Raw genomic sequence first — 15890 nt, forward strand, 5'->3', positions numbered from 1 at the left:
GTTTTACTGAGAAGGGACCTGAGGCTCTGAGAGTTTAGTTGACCTGCCTGATAGTATGAAACTAAAAAGTGACAGTGCCTATCTATAAATTCAGTAACTCCCTACCTGTTGCACAATACAGTCTATTCAACAGGTACCAGAGCATAAGGACCCTGGGTAGGGGAGTGGTACAGCGAATAATGGTTTGCTCAGTACTCACAAATGCCACAATTTCTCCAGAGAGAAAATAAATTTTAGAGAACAGAGTCATTAGAGAACAGAGTATAGGGCAAAATGAAGCAATGCAGGTAAAATGTACAGCACAAGGCTGGGCATCTAAGTGTTTGGTATTTATTTTGTTTGGGCAAAAACCTGGATACAGACTATTACATAAAAATGTAATGTAAAAGACATCAGAAAGGTTAATCTGTATCAGCGAGAGTAATCCAGAAGAATTTCCTTGAGGATATGGGGTATTTACTGGATTTTCTTGGAGCAAAGAGACTCTGGCTTAAAAATGGGGGCTCCAGGGTTGTTCTACCTGGGTTTGAAGCCCAGCTTTTCAAAATACTCAACCTCTCTAGGTCTCATTTGCTTTTTCTGTTAAATAGGGTTAATAATAATGCATCACTTATAGGGTTATTATAAGCATTAAATTATTTAATATATGGAAAGCATTTGAAATAGTGCTTCATGCATGATAAATGCTTAATAAATACCAGCTATTATTATTAAAGGAGGGAAGCTGTTTTTAACGTCAATCTTCTGAAAAATAAATATTTATGGATACCAAAACAGCAAAATAAAAACCACAGCACAATTGAACCTACAAAACTTTTTTCCTTTATTCTATCCTAATATAGAATTATTGACCTGGCTGCATATTAGAGTTCTGGGGGACTTTTTTTTTTTCAATAGTGGAAACAATTATATTAGAATCTCCGGGGGTGGAGTTTGGGCATCAGGATTTTCTTAAAGCTTTGTAGGTGAAATCATAGAGTAAGGATTGGAACCACTGAAATGTTCATAGGATGTCCATAGCAACTACCTGAAATCTACTCATGGACTACCTATTTGGATTCTGTATTACAGACTTGGCTGGCTGGAGGAACTGAGTCCAAAAGGAAAACAACACATCCTTTACTTTTTGTGCAACTAGTGAATACCTAACTCTAGGATAGGTATACAGAAAAATAAACGAACAAACTGCCAAAAATGAGATAAAAAAATTTATCTTTCTTTTATTCAGAAGTCTTGCTATTCAGAAGATCATAATTTAGTTGTTGTGATGAGGCAAATATATATGGACAAAATGACAGCAAGGAGCACAAAGAGGAAACAATTCTGTCTTGAAATATAGAATTTCCAGGTGAAAACTCAGGGCCTATCAACTGCTGTATATATAATAAAATGGTTTTGATGCAAGAGGGTGTTAGAAATTCCCCAGACACCCATTTCAAGCCCTCAGTCTTATACAACATGAAGGAATGTGACATGAGATTCAACTACTGAATTAATAAGAACATGTATCATACTTTATTTTCTAAATTTAAAGTTATTTTATATTTATTTATTTATATATCTGTACTAAATGTAGTATATGCTCATTGGAGAAGGGTTTTTTGTTTTGTTTTGTTTTGAGATGCGGTCTTGCTCTGTCACCCAGGCAGGAGTGCGGTGGCACCATCTCAGCACACTGCAACCTTTGCTTCCCAGGTTCAAGCAATTCTCTCACCTCAGCCTCCTGAGTAGCTGGAATTACAGGGGTGCACCAACTCATCCGGCTAATTTTTGCGTTTTTAATATAGATGGGGTTTCACCATGTTGGCCAGGCTGGTCTCAAACTCCTGATCTCAGGTGATCCACCCGTGTTGGCCTCCCGAAGTGTTGGGATTACAGGTGTGAGCCACCTTGCCTGGCCGAGAAGTTTTTGACAATATAAAAATATGTAAAATAGAAATGAAAAATTACTTGCAAGTTCACTACCCTGAAGGAGCACCTTTGACGTACATAGTCTAGACTTTAAAAAATGTACGTGCAAACACAAAACGTACAAATCAGCTATTATACTGATATGCCATAATTTATTTACCCAAGCCAATTAGTTCTCTCTAATTTTTGTTTTTCTTTCATGTACAATTTTAAAACCAGGGTTAAAAGGAGGTCATATCATCCCTACAGCACTATCATTTTCTTCAGAGTGTTTCTGCTTTTCAAAGATTTCCTGCTGATTATTCAAATTTGGGATAAGAGCATATATACTTCTTGCATATTTTATAGCTAAAAGCCTGTGAGTGGGCAAACGTTCATTAATTTGTAATGAGACCCAATGTTCATGTTCATTAAGTGTTTTGCACATGTGGTCTCATTTGATTAGTGACTGTGAAGTAATCACCCTTGTTCGCTGCATTCTACACACGAGAAAATAATCCCAGACAGGTGAAATCAGTTATAGGACTCATGGTCCTATAACTAGCAAGTCAGTAGCTACAATTTCAGCCCAGATCCATTTGACTCAGTAGGAATGAAGGCCTAGCCCACCATTCCAGGAGACGCATGGTACTTTCATTCGGAATATATTGACTTGGGTGGATCTCAGTGATTTCTGGATTTTCAATAGACTAAAAAAAATCGAATCACAATAACACTGGACATGTAAAAACACCATAGTTGTTGCGACTCAGTGTCAATTGTTGTTTTCTTTCTAAAACACTCTAGATAACTAAGAAATGCTAATGAGAATAACAGCCATTTATTGATATACTTCAAGAGATTTTGCTCCTTCTTAAAGAGTACCATTGCAGCATATATTTCTGTGTAAGCCCTAGATATATTCTGCACCTTGAAGACACTTACACACTGTAATCAACAAAAAGGAGACCTGTTACTTCATGCCTCTGTGGGATGTTCATCATCACTGATGTCTCATCTTTCTATTTAACCCCAGAGCCTGGAGATGAAATTAAAGCTTTCCTTTCACTAACCTAACCAAGGCTGATGTGTTTTATCTCAAATGTAGCACAAAGTTATTAGGTCATTATCTCCAATCTTTGAACATATAAATAAACATAAAATAAGTGCTTTGTTTTAAGTATACTAATTATGATGCCCTGAAATTAAAACAAAATAACAAAAATAATTATGTTTAAACATAGACAGATAGATGGTTGGCTAAACCACAGGAAATTGTCTTTCTGTGGATTAAAGGTCAAATATTGGCAATTTCATGGGGTTCAACCTGACATGAAGCTGTTGCTGATTTAGCTGTGACTATGAATGTGTGTCATGAGGCTGTGTTTGCACTTGCTTCCAGATTGTGGAAGTAATATAATTGAATGAGAACCTTGTGATCATGCATATATAACTGTCTTTCGAGAGCACACCACTAAGCACTTATTACATGTGAGATGCTTTTTAATAATGTTCTTTGGCACTTAACTGGCTAAAATGCCTTGGCGAGAGGCCAGTGCCACAGTCTAGCCCCGTCGTTCCATGGTGGACAGCCTGAGGGCTGGCAGCTCAGTGGAATCTTAAATCATAGTATTCAGGGAGTATCAGCTTTCCTTCCAAAAAGCAAGGACACTCCATGGGAAATAAAACAGATGTCCTTTATTTTGTAGCTATGGTACCTAATCACAAGGATCCCAAACTGGTTAGAGTAAATAATTTGGTAACTATATTGAGAAAGACTCCTTTTCACTAGAAAGGTTGCAAACTAGCATGGGTTGTGGTTTGTATAGTGTCTTTTAAGTTGCTAGTGGTTAAAAATTAGAGATTTCAACATAAACATCTGGATTTCTGTGTGGGTGTGCCTGAGTGTATTTAGAGGAAAGATTCAAAATCCAACCTACACCATTTGATGCTATTCCGTTACTTCTAAAAGTAGATTTTAAAAAGGTCACTCTAGATGTGCCAATTTTCTGTAAACATAACTCCCTTTAAAAATTAGACCCCCCTTTTCATAATTCTAAAATTTCATCAAAAATTCATTATTTTCTTTTAAAATGAATAAAACAGGGAAACAAAAATCCCACGAGCTCATCAGAGTTTTCCTTGCAATACCAGACTTGAATAGAAGAGCTTTTCCAGTTTGATTGTGGCCTTCACACAGTTTTCTTATGCCTGTTTCAGTTTAGGTATTCTATTGACTTTCTGTAACACCTTTTTCTCTTGGTATCAAGAAATTATAAAACTTGAAGGAATTTAGAGAACTTTTGGTCTGAGGGTTACAAGTTCAAATGCTTAGAGAGGTCAGGCAACGATTCATGTGCAGTGGGTCAGATGTATGTCAACAGGGAATAGTGGGGACTGTGGCAAATTGGAGAGCATGTGCCCTGTCTACAGCCCCACTCCCCGCTCAGTAACAACCTATTGCTGAAACAACAGTATTGCCAGAATTGTTTCTCAAGAGAAGCCAGAAATGTGGATTTTTATGAAAATCTCTTGATTATAAAACGTTGACAACTAATTTGAAGCCATTTTGCAATACTTAGCGAAACAAAGCTATATCAACAGGCCCCATAGGACTTAAGAGCCTCCAGTTTCTGACTGCTGATCGATTCCAACATCTTCATCGTGCAGATCAGGAAACTGAGGCCCAGAGAGTGAATGTGATTTGCCTAAGAGTAAAAAGTAATAGCATGGGAAGTAGAACTTTGTCTCCTTGGCTTCTATTCTAGGGCTTTTCCAATACAAACAGCTGCTTCTATTTTCCTACTAAGATTTAAATGATGTTCCTAATTACATGATTTTGAACATTGTACATTGTTAAAAAAATAACAATATTCCTTGGCTTTGGAGCACATAATTTGCAATAAATGGCTTTTCAGCCACATGATCATATAATCTAAATTGCTTCTAACATTTATAAGGCCAATATAATTCTACTTCCATTCATATACTAAGAAAACTTTCTTCATCTCTACTTCCCTACACTTCTTCTCCCTTCAACTGGTTACCAAATCTGGCTAAATTTGGAGAGAAAGTAAAATATTTAAGAAGGACCAGGTTGACTACTCTACCATGAATAAGAACTAGGTGGGGAGAAAAAGAAAAATACACTTGTGAACCAGTGACTGTAAAAACTAAGCCATGCATATAAAATGTCTCAGGGAAGTTTGCTTATTTTGCCAAAGCAAACAAAATACACAGTAAACTTGTAAGAACCTCAGCACACTTCAGTGAAGGAGTGGAGATAATTTTTCTAAGAGTTTCAGTAACTGAAAACCTCCATAATATGTCTGAGGTTGTTTTAATTTTTTTCTTTTTCAGAAAATTTTAAAAACAGAAGAGTTCAGAATATATGATAACAAACTTTCCTACAGTTACTACTCAGGATTGTCCATTGTTCTTTGTTTTTCATAAGACAAAACAAAAAACTTTACAGAAAAGTTGAAGTTCTCTTTGTTCCTTATTACCAACTTTATTCTTATTTCCAACTCCCCAAAAGTAACCATTATCATGAATTTTGTATCAATCCTTCCAAATTTGTGCATGGACATACACACCCATGAAAATGATATACTTTTGTTATTTACATTTTTTAATTTACACACATATCATACTATATATAAGGTACCAGAGCCTGTGTGTTTCATCTAATAACAACTTTTTAAAAATCTATCCATCTGACCTAAATCAGATCAAGTAAAAAATAAATAGGCTAGGCATGGTGGCTCATGCCTGTAATCCCAGCACTTTGGGAGGCTGAGGCGGGCGGATCACGAGCTCAGGAGTTTGAGATCAGCCTGGCCAACATAGTGAAACCCCATCTCTACTAAAAATGCAAAAATTAGTCGGACGTGGCAGTACACACCTGTAGTTCCAGCTACTCGGGAGGCTGACGTGGGAGAATCGCTTGAACCCAGGAGGCAGAGGTTGCAGTGAACCGATATTATGCCATTGCACTCCAGCCTGGGTGACAGAGTGAGACTCCATCTCAAAAAATAAATATAAATTAATAAATTTTAAAAATCTATCCAAGTTGGCGAATATGGACCTAGTTTAATTTCTTTTAACCACTTTATGATATTTTATATTTCATTTATTCATGTCATTAGATGGCTACTAGGCCATTTTCAATATGAGTCATTTTATTTTAAAATATTTAAAGTAGGAACTAATTTCCCAGAAAAGATTGACAATCAGTATTAAGCCAATAGTTTAGTACACTATCCAAAGGGTAAAGAGAAAGATATTCTACACTTTCTTCTAGACCCAGGACTTCTGGCCTTCTAGTATGTCAGGTAGTTCATTGGCCCCATTGTATGGAAAATTTGTTATGAATGACATTTTTCTGAAGGGATAGTCAATAGTTCTTATGAGATTCAAAGCTATCTATGCCACCCCCCAAAATAAAGAATAGCTATTTTTAAATGTCTTCCACTCACCATGGGAAGTAATCATAGTGATTACTTCTGCAGTTCTTTTTTTTTCACCGTTTTTGAATGAGTTGCCAGCTTTTATTGTGGCTTACAATTAATTAAATTCAACAGTTAGGCAATGAAAATGCACTGAATATCACTAGCTGGGACAAGTGCCAGTAGCAGGGACACGAACAAGTCAAGAAAAGCCCTGTTTTTCACTAACACAAAAGTCTTGTGAGGAATGTAATGCCAAAGACAATGTAGAGCTTCTCAAAGGGTGGTTCTACTGATACTTTTACTGGATAATGTTTTTTGCTGGGGGGGCTGTCCTATGCATGATGGGATGTTTCACAGCATCCCTGGCCTCCAACTGCTAGATGGCAGTAGCCTCTACTTATAAGTCGGGACAACCAAAAGTGTCTGCAACTTCTCTCAAATGAGTCTCAGGAGGCAAATCTACCCAGCTGAGAACCACTAACTTAATGTGATGACCAACGCCAAAGAGAAGTATGGATTTCAGTCTGTAAGATGCTTCCTTGAATGAGCAATCTGTGCAAAACAGAGCCTGAGTTCATGCAGAGGAAGAAACACTGACTGGAATACTCACAGAAGGATGTTCCTGTCTTGGCAGTGCCAGAAATTATTTTATGACCTTGGACAAGTTATTCGATCTCTGTACAACAGGATGGTTTGACATCTAGCTCTAAAATTCTACAGCATCCTTGACATCTGAGTCCTTGGTGAATTATCAGAATGGGTGTGAGGGACAGGTATTCGGAAGCTGCCTCTATTTTGGGAAAAATAAACACAGAAAAGTGGTCTGCTGTGTCATCCAAAGCAACCTTTTTATTAGAAAACATAGCTTCTGGATACGTTTGCCACATTGCTTCTTTTTAAGTGATCTTGCCAATTGCTTTCCTCATTATAAAGCAATCTTGTAGACTATTAACAGGAATTGTGGGCTGTTTATCTCTCTTGTAAATTTGGTACATAGGGAAGGGGGCCAGATTTATAGTCAACGATATTTTAAGAGTTATTTCTCTTAGCCACAGAACACATATGACCAATGAAAGCTTCTCAGACAACTCAACCGATGTGATCTTGGGTGAATTGTCCTGAAAAATACAGTAAAGCCAGTTCCACTAACAATATATCTTTGATTTCTGCTGTCAATGGTGATATGAGCACTAGTTCATTTGTGCCTAAATTCATACCAGAAACAAAAATCATTAAAGCAAGTGCTTAATAGCTCTGGCCTTTAGTTCTTAATCTTATCATGATTCCAAGTGGACAGAAATGAGATTTGACACTGGAAATTCTCAAACTCTCCCCTGTGTAACTTACATATATGCTGCCATGCTATCCCTGCCTGAAAGTCGTTTCCCTCAGGTCTTTGCTTAGCTGGCTCTTTCTCTTCATTTAGGAACCAGCAAAAAGATCACCTCTTCAGAGAGCATTGCCCTGCCCATCCTAAAGAAAGTAATCCTCCACATTCTCTACCTTAATCATTTAGCTTTTTATCGACTGTCTTCCTTTACCATAAGATAGGCTTTATACGCATCAGGGGCTTTTCTGACTCCTGTTTATTGCTGTATCATCAGCACCTGGAACATAATTGGCTCCCAGTAGAAATCCACTAAGTACATCTTGAATGAAGGAATTAAATGCTGCCCCTTCACTCTTTGCTTAGCTCACTCGTATTAATCACTGGGACCTCAGCTCAGGTAGCATAGCCTCAGGAAAACCTCTCCTGGTGATCCAAGGCTTGTCGAATCACCCAATTACACACTCTGGACAATAGCATAAATCTCTTTCTTCTCTTGACACTTTCTTGGTTCTCATTCAAGGATGACGTTGTCCCCCAGGGAACATTTGACAATATCTGGAGAAAGTTTGGTGGTCACAATTGGAGAGAAGGAGTACAGTGGCTGCTACTGTCACCCAGTGGGTAGAGGCCAGAGATGCTGTCGCACATATGTTAAGGCACACGAGGGCCCCTCAACAACAAAGAATTGTCCAGCCCCACGTGTCAGTACTGCTGAAGCTGAGAAACCCTACCCTAAACAGAATGGTAATTTTATATTCATTTGTATAATTCTTTGCTTAATGCCTGTCTCCCTTACCAGACTATAAAATAATGACTAGAACTTGAGATTTAAAATCCCCCATGAAACTTTATCCAGCCACTCAACTATTAGGACCACCAGGCAGCTCACTTAGCTGTTGGCTTTGCCAGTTTCTAGATGGAGTTAATAATGAGCTACATTAGAAATAGGCCAAATATTAGTTCTGTTTGGTAGGAACAAAGCACAGTGGATATTTAACCATTTAACCATGCGTAACGAAACCAAGAAGCAGACCCCAAAATGCAAAGAGCAAAGTACTGGAGAATATTCAAGTATTAATATACAAAATTCTCAACCACAGGAACACATGAAAGAATTTTGCTGTGGTCTTATAAGTAGGACCAATGGCTTTGGGTAACAGTGGGAGGAAAAAGTAAATTGACTTTATAAATACCTAAGACAAAATATATACAAAAGCAGCAACTAGGCATCCCCTCCATTTGAGAGAATAAAGTTCAATCAGGAAGGGGATTGAATGTTCACATCCACCTAGGATGATGAAACATTTGTGCACCGATCATAAGAAACCTTTATTAGAAAATGGCAGCTCTTTGATACCTATAATGAGAGGCAAAAGCTTCTTCCTCTTAAACTATTGTTTGATGGGTCTAAAGAGGATGGCCTTGCTTATCTGTTATACCACTAAATGGATCGAAACAAACTAACGTTCATGTGTCCTTAAGATAGCTTCCTGAAATTTTTAATATGAATTAAAAATATCCAAGGATTCACTTTTTGATTCTATGCTTTTAATGATCTTAAGTTGCTGGAGGCCTGATGTAGCATAGACTGTCAACCCTTGTACTTCACGGAAACATGTATATCACCAAGAGATTGTAATACATGTTTCGAAATTGATTTAAAATAAACAAAAAAGATTTACTTGAATTCTCACTGCCTTTAAAGTTATCCACAAAGACCTCTTTACTGGCTCCCTTTAGGGATTCAAAAGACTTAAAATTTCTGTCCTTCATCACAAATGCAATAACTTGAAGTGAGAGACCGTTAGGAAACAGATGGTAAAAGAAATTTTGTTTATTTTCTTTTTATTTTTGATTTTAATCTTTTCAAGTTTCCAAGGACTTAAAACAGATGTTTATGACTGCTTTTTTTTTTTTTCCAAGCCAGTAAAGAAAAGCTGACCTCAACATTTTAGGGAGAAATCTGTTTAATCAGTAGTTAAGATTTGATCTACTGAGTTCCCAGATAATTTTTTAATCATTCAGGATAAATCATGACATACATTTTTAAACAGTCATCTTTACTATGTGAACCTCTTCTGAAAGGAAGGACATTCTGTAAAAACGCACAGCACTAGACTTGAAGTAGACTCCGACTATTCACTTTAGTGCCAATTGCTAGAGAAGGTTCTATTTATAACCTCTAGAATCCAGATGACGTCTTTTATCCTTTACAACTACACTTAAAGGAACAGGAATAAGAGTTTTCTTTTGACACTCACTCACCCACCCCTGGACCTCAAACTTCTGGCAGTAATTTCCCGGGGATATTCCATTTCTTATCAGTGGTTCTCACCCAGGAACAAGTCTGTCCCCACAAGACATTTGACAGAGCCTGGAGATACTTTTGCTTGTCACAGCTGACTGGGTGGTGGATGTGTTACCGATGTTTAGTGGGTGGAGGCCAGAGATGCTGCTAAACATCATATAATGCATAGGGCAGACCTCCACAACAAAAAAATACCCGGCCAAACATCTCAAAAATGCAAGGTTGAGAATCCCTGATCTATGCTTTTTATCACTAGCATTAAGGGAATCAAATGTGTTTGTGCCTGACAGACAGTTTTCAGTAGAGTATTTTTAAAACAAAATTAGCCTTTACTTTCTTATCTTTCAAGCGAGTTAAAATATTAATGGGAAAATCAATGATTTCCTCAATTAAGCCTCCCAGTATCAAGACTCCATTATTGACCTTTCAAAATAACTCTTCTATTTTGGTATCTGGGAAAACCATATAATTCTAGATAACAAGGGTTCCACCGGAAGAGTTATCCAAGGAAATCCAGGGCTGGCACCTTCTCTGGGACTTCAGAGAAAGGGCTATTGATTTTCTGTAGTCTTTTATTTTTAAAAAATGGATGACACACTGTTGTGGTAAGTTCTTATTTTATATAAAAATGCCAAAATACATAAGTGCTGTCTCAGAGGTATCATTGAGTGCCCAGTGTTCTTAGAGCTGTGCTGTCCCTAAAGGTGTGGGCCAAAGGGAAGGAAGCCCAAGGCGCCTACCTTGTGGGGTTACCTAATAATGTTCTGCCTGCTGGATGTGTTCAATAAATGTGCACAGATCAATTTTTCTTAGAATAGGTTTTCCCAGAAGCAGATTCTGAGTTAAGAATTGGGTTCTTCCAAGAAAAACTGCTGAGGGAATGGGGTAAGTAGGACAGTGAAAAGAAAAAGGTCAGGCAAAGATGCCAACTGGAGTCAACCCCCAGCCACAGCCTGACCTTCGGGGAGCTCTGGAGCATAAGCTACACCTCAGTTTACCCACCGGGAGGCAAAGGAGCTATGTTTTTATACTTTCACACTAGTCTGTCAGCAGCTTCCCTGGGTGATCGGCGGACACTATCAGGCACTTTTGGCTTTCTATCCAGAGAAGGGGCTCAATCCATCCTCTGAATAGGGTTCCAAGGGGAGGATTCAGCAGTAGGGCAGGCACACTGGTGCTCAAAGGGATCTGAGGGTGATCTGTGGTTTCTACTGCTTCATAGTCTTGAAGTGTGGCAGGGTATGCAGTTTATGGAGTCTAAAACATTCCTTCCTTCCTTCATTCAATCATTCCTTCAACAAATTCTGGCTGAATTTCCACAGTGCGCCACAAACTGTGCCATGAGCTGAGGATAAATGGTGTACACAAAGTATGTGGAGCAAACTGGCTATGGCAATCTAGTTCTGGAGCGAGGAGTGAAGCCTGCTACAGGAGGGACACCTACTCAGCCTGGGAGATACGATTCTGGAGGAGGCAACAGTGAGCTTGAGAATCGGAAGATAGGCCAGAGTTAGCCCGGTAAAAGTGTTTGGAGGTCAGGGTCGGATAGAAGAGCAGTGAAGATCCTCTTACTCCTTCCTATAGACCAAGGTGGACAACATCCTGGATGCTACTTTGGGAACCAAAAATAGTGAAAGAATAGAAAGCAAAATAATAGTGTGCATTTAAATTGTGAGCTCTTAAGCAAATACTCATAGGCTCTTTCCTCTCTGGAGCCAGAGACATCACTGCAGTATTTTCAGGGGCACCATTGTTTTTGGAACTTGTCTCAGCATGTGTACCAATGAGGACCAGTAAGCTCTGTGAGAGCTGTTAGCTTGAAAGGCTGGGACTCGCTGGCACCATGGGTTTCAGTATTATTAGTGTGGAATATTGCCAGAGGTGAGATGTCTTCGGCAGAAATAAGAAGACAAATAGATTCCACCTAACTGCCACTTTCAGCTTACCAAATGAATGGTATTTATGGGCACCTAGCACAGGAGCCAAGTCCTAAAAGCTCTCTGCTAGGGCTGGTCAGTAACTCATGGTCACTGGGTCCCAGGGGAGGGGTTGGTGTGGTTGTGAGCAGCAGGGGACACAGGGGAGTTGGGAACAATGGCTTTTTACCAACTAGTGTAGAAGTACAGTCATCCTTCAGTATCTGTGGAGGATTAGTTCCACGACTCCCTGAGGATACCAAAATCCACAGATGTTCAAGTCCCTGATATAAAATGGTATAGTATTTACATGTAATGCATGCATATCCTTTCGTATACAGTATTTAAAATTATCTTTAGATTACATATAATAATACAATGTAAATGCTATGCAAATAATTGTATACTGTGTTGTTTAGGGAGAATAATAACAAGGGAAAAGATCTGTGCATGTTCATTACAGGCACAACACCCATTTTTTCCCCTGAATATTTTTGGTCCTTGCTTGATTGAATTCATTCATGTGGAACCCACAGATATGGAGGGCCAACTGTGTTTCACTATTTTTTTTTTTTTCCGCTCTTATTGCCCAGGCTGGAGTGCAATGGATGATCCCGGCTCACCACAACCTCCTCCTCCAGGGTTCAAGTGAGTCTCCTGCCTCAGCCTCCTGAGTAGCTGGATTACAGGCATGTGCCACCATGCCCGGCTAATTTTGTATTTTTAGTGGAGACAGGGTTTCTCTATGTTGGTCAGGCTGGTCTCGAACCCAGGACCTCAGGTGATCTGCCCACCTCAGCCTCCCAAAGTGCTGGGATGACAGGCATGAGCCACTACGCCTGGCTGTGTTTCACTGTTTTTAAAACTAGCAAGCCCTATGTATCAGCTGAATATTATGTGAATGAAGGGAGATGCATATAACTTTGTTTTTTAAGTTTTAAATTATGTAGTGATTTCAATTCCCTGCTTTGGATAGACATGGGTACCGTGAATATTTCATTTTTCTCTTAACTATAAGAAGAGTCATAACATAAGTGTAAAAATCATGTTACATACATAATAACAACACGTACATGCAGCAGTGGTGTTGCATACATAACATAAATGTAAAAAAGAGAAACAATAGGGAGTGGTGGGGACTGTGGCAAACCAGGGAAATATGCCTGGCCTAATGGGTGCAACTGCTACTCAGCTGAAGCCAACTGGGAACCATGTGGGAATGCAAGCCCACTACTGCCAAACGTTCTGATTTTTCACAGGGATTCAGAAACTCCAAGTTTTAAAAGATTTCCCTGGATTTTGAAATGTTGACAGCCAATTCAAAAAAAGATTTTTAACAAGATGTGAACCAAACAAAATATGTTTATGGGCCAGATTTGATTTATGGACCACCAGTTTGCTAGGCTTGGTCTCTGAAGAGCTAGATTTGTGTCGGTCTTGCTGCTATTCCCCCTCTCTCTCACCACCTGTTCTTTCAATTCCTAGAATTCCCACGGGCTGGTGGACTGGAGTAGCCAGTCCCCTGTAGCTGAGACAATCCTTTGTTTCTTACACTGATAGCTTGAGCTGGCACAGGTGCCGGGGACATTTTAGCTGTGTATTTGAATGGTGGAGATAATTAAGTCTGTTTATGTTGACATTCTTGAGAAGGATGGTCAGGGTTGGTGGAGGTTCCAACCTCCAGCTAAGCTCAAGACAAGGACAGTCAATCATGTTCTTTACTTTGCAAAACTGAAAAACTTATCGTTTGAAGTTCTCAGCAATGGTAAAGAAAAACAAACTACAAATAAAAACCCTCAAGTGCCCAATAAATAGCAATGTAGTTTCATACTTACCTTGGTTTATCAACCTTCTTTATCAGATATTTCCCTCTGAAATAATGATAGATTATCTCTGCTCTAGGTATGGGGATCACAACTTGCTTCAAAGTTGGCATTCAAACAAACAAGAACTAAAATAAAATGGAATCACATCACATGTGTGCTGAACGTACTCAAACTTAACTATGTGAGCTTGGCCAGAAGAGAAATATCCTTTAATTTATTCCTTCTCCTTTCCACCTTTCAAACTAGACGCTGGCCTCCACTGTTTCAGGACAAGAGAAGCCACAGCCAAATTGTAAAAAGAAACAAAGACATTAATCCTTGGTTTTTAATCTTTCAGGAGTCTGAGCTCTGTTGATTTAAGGGCAGGTAATGAATCTTTAAGGGTAATTTTGAATACATATGAGTTTTTTTCTTCTTTCCTGACTGTAAAATCAGATTTCTTAGAAGATGAAATTTATTGATAATTATTAAAATAGGCATAGTGATAATAGCTATTATTTATTGAGTGTCTTCTGTGTGTCAAGCACTGAGCTAAATAGATTAGTATTTAACACTCATAAATATTAGCTTTTTAAAATCTTTCCAGCAATTCTACAGTTCCAGGCACTATAATTATTCCCATTTTACAGACGAAGAGACAAAGGCCCATATATAATAACCAGTCTAAGGTCCATGGCTATAAGTGACAGAGTCAAGATTCAAATTCAATCAATCTGGCTTAAAAGCTTATGTTCTTTAGTGGGAATATTAATAGTCAACCCCTTACCAATGGTGGTAAAGATTCATTATTAGTTTAATAATAATAACTATAACAAGTCCTTACTAAAAGCAGTGTGCCAGGAAATGAACACATGGTGAAGTATGGTCCTGCTACCTTGAGTCTTCAGTCTGACTGAAAAAACAGATCTAAATAAATGATTAAAGTACAAAATGAGAGCTATGACAGAGGTAACCCCAGAAGAAGAGCTCTGAGTTTCTTTCCCATGTGTATCGTTATCAATTCTAGCCCTCAGCCATTAGACCAGTTGGAATCTTCTAGTTAACTCCTCAAATTTCTGAGTAAAGAATATTCATTGGTGGCTGGGCGTGGTGGCTCACACCTGAAATCCCAGCACTTTGGGAGGCCAAGGCAGGTGGATCACCTAAGGTTAGGAGTTTAAGACCAGCCTGGTCAATATAGTGAAACCCTGTCTCTACTAAAAATACAAAAATTAGCTGGGTGTGGTGGCAGGCGCCTGTGGTCCCAGCTACTCAGGAAGCTGAGGCAGGCGACTCTCTTGAACCTGGGAGGTGGAGGTTGCAGTGAGCTGAGATTGCACCATTTTACTCCAGCCTGGGTGACAGAGCAAGACTCCGTCTCAAAAAAAAAAAAAATTCATTGGCAAGCTATACCTCTGGCCAAGTCAGATAGCATCCACTCACCCTTCTTAATTAGTTTTCCTGAGCTTGTTAATAATCGTGAAGTCTGCAACTTTTAATATCTAATTGTCCTGACATCATCCACAGAGATTTCCTCCTGGGGCAGGATTTCCTAATGTCCTCATAGTTCAATTTATATTTTTGTTACGGGGAAGGCTGCCAAGCATTAGGCAATTGTCGAACACTAACAGGCTACAGAGACAATGGTTCTCCTTTCTCTTTGGAGTCCAGCTAATGGGCCAACAAAATGAAGCAATCCTGGAAGAAATGTACCACCAAAGCCACTATGGAAACATAAAGCTAAGCATTGACATCTTCCCATTCATTTCAGGGCTTTAGGTTTAGATAATGCCAGGCTAAGAAGATAAAGATTGATCTTTGGCTGCAAAACAAGAATAATTTGTTACTAACTGCTATGGTCTGAATGCTTTTGTAGCCCCAAATATGTTAAAATCCTAACCATCAAGGCGATGGTATTAGAGACAGGGCCTTCGGGAGGTAACTAGATTATGAGAGTAGAGCCTTATGATTAGGATTAATGTCCATATAAAAGAGACACCAGAGAACTAGCCACTGCTTCTCACCATGTGAGAGGAGGTACCATCTATGAACCAGGAACCAAGCCCTCACCATACACTGAATTTTTCAGCACCTTGATCTCAGACTTCCCAACCTTGAGAAAGATAAGAAATAAATTTCTGCTGTTTATAAAATACCTAGTCTATGATATTCTATTATAGTACCCCACAT

This window comes from Sapajus apella, unplaced genomic scaffold (assembly GCF_009761245.1).
Source record: "Sapajus apella isolate SASKATOON/1434 unplaced genomic scaffold, GSC_monkey_1.0 scaffold23, whole genome shotgun sequence".
Classification (NCBI taxonomy): domain Eukaryota; kingdom Metazoa; phylum Chordata; class Mammalia; order Primates; family Cebidae; genus Sapajus; species Sapajus apella.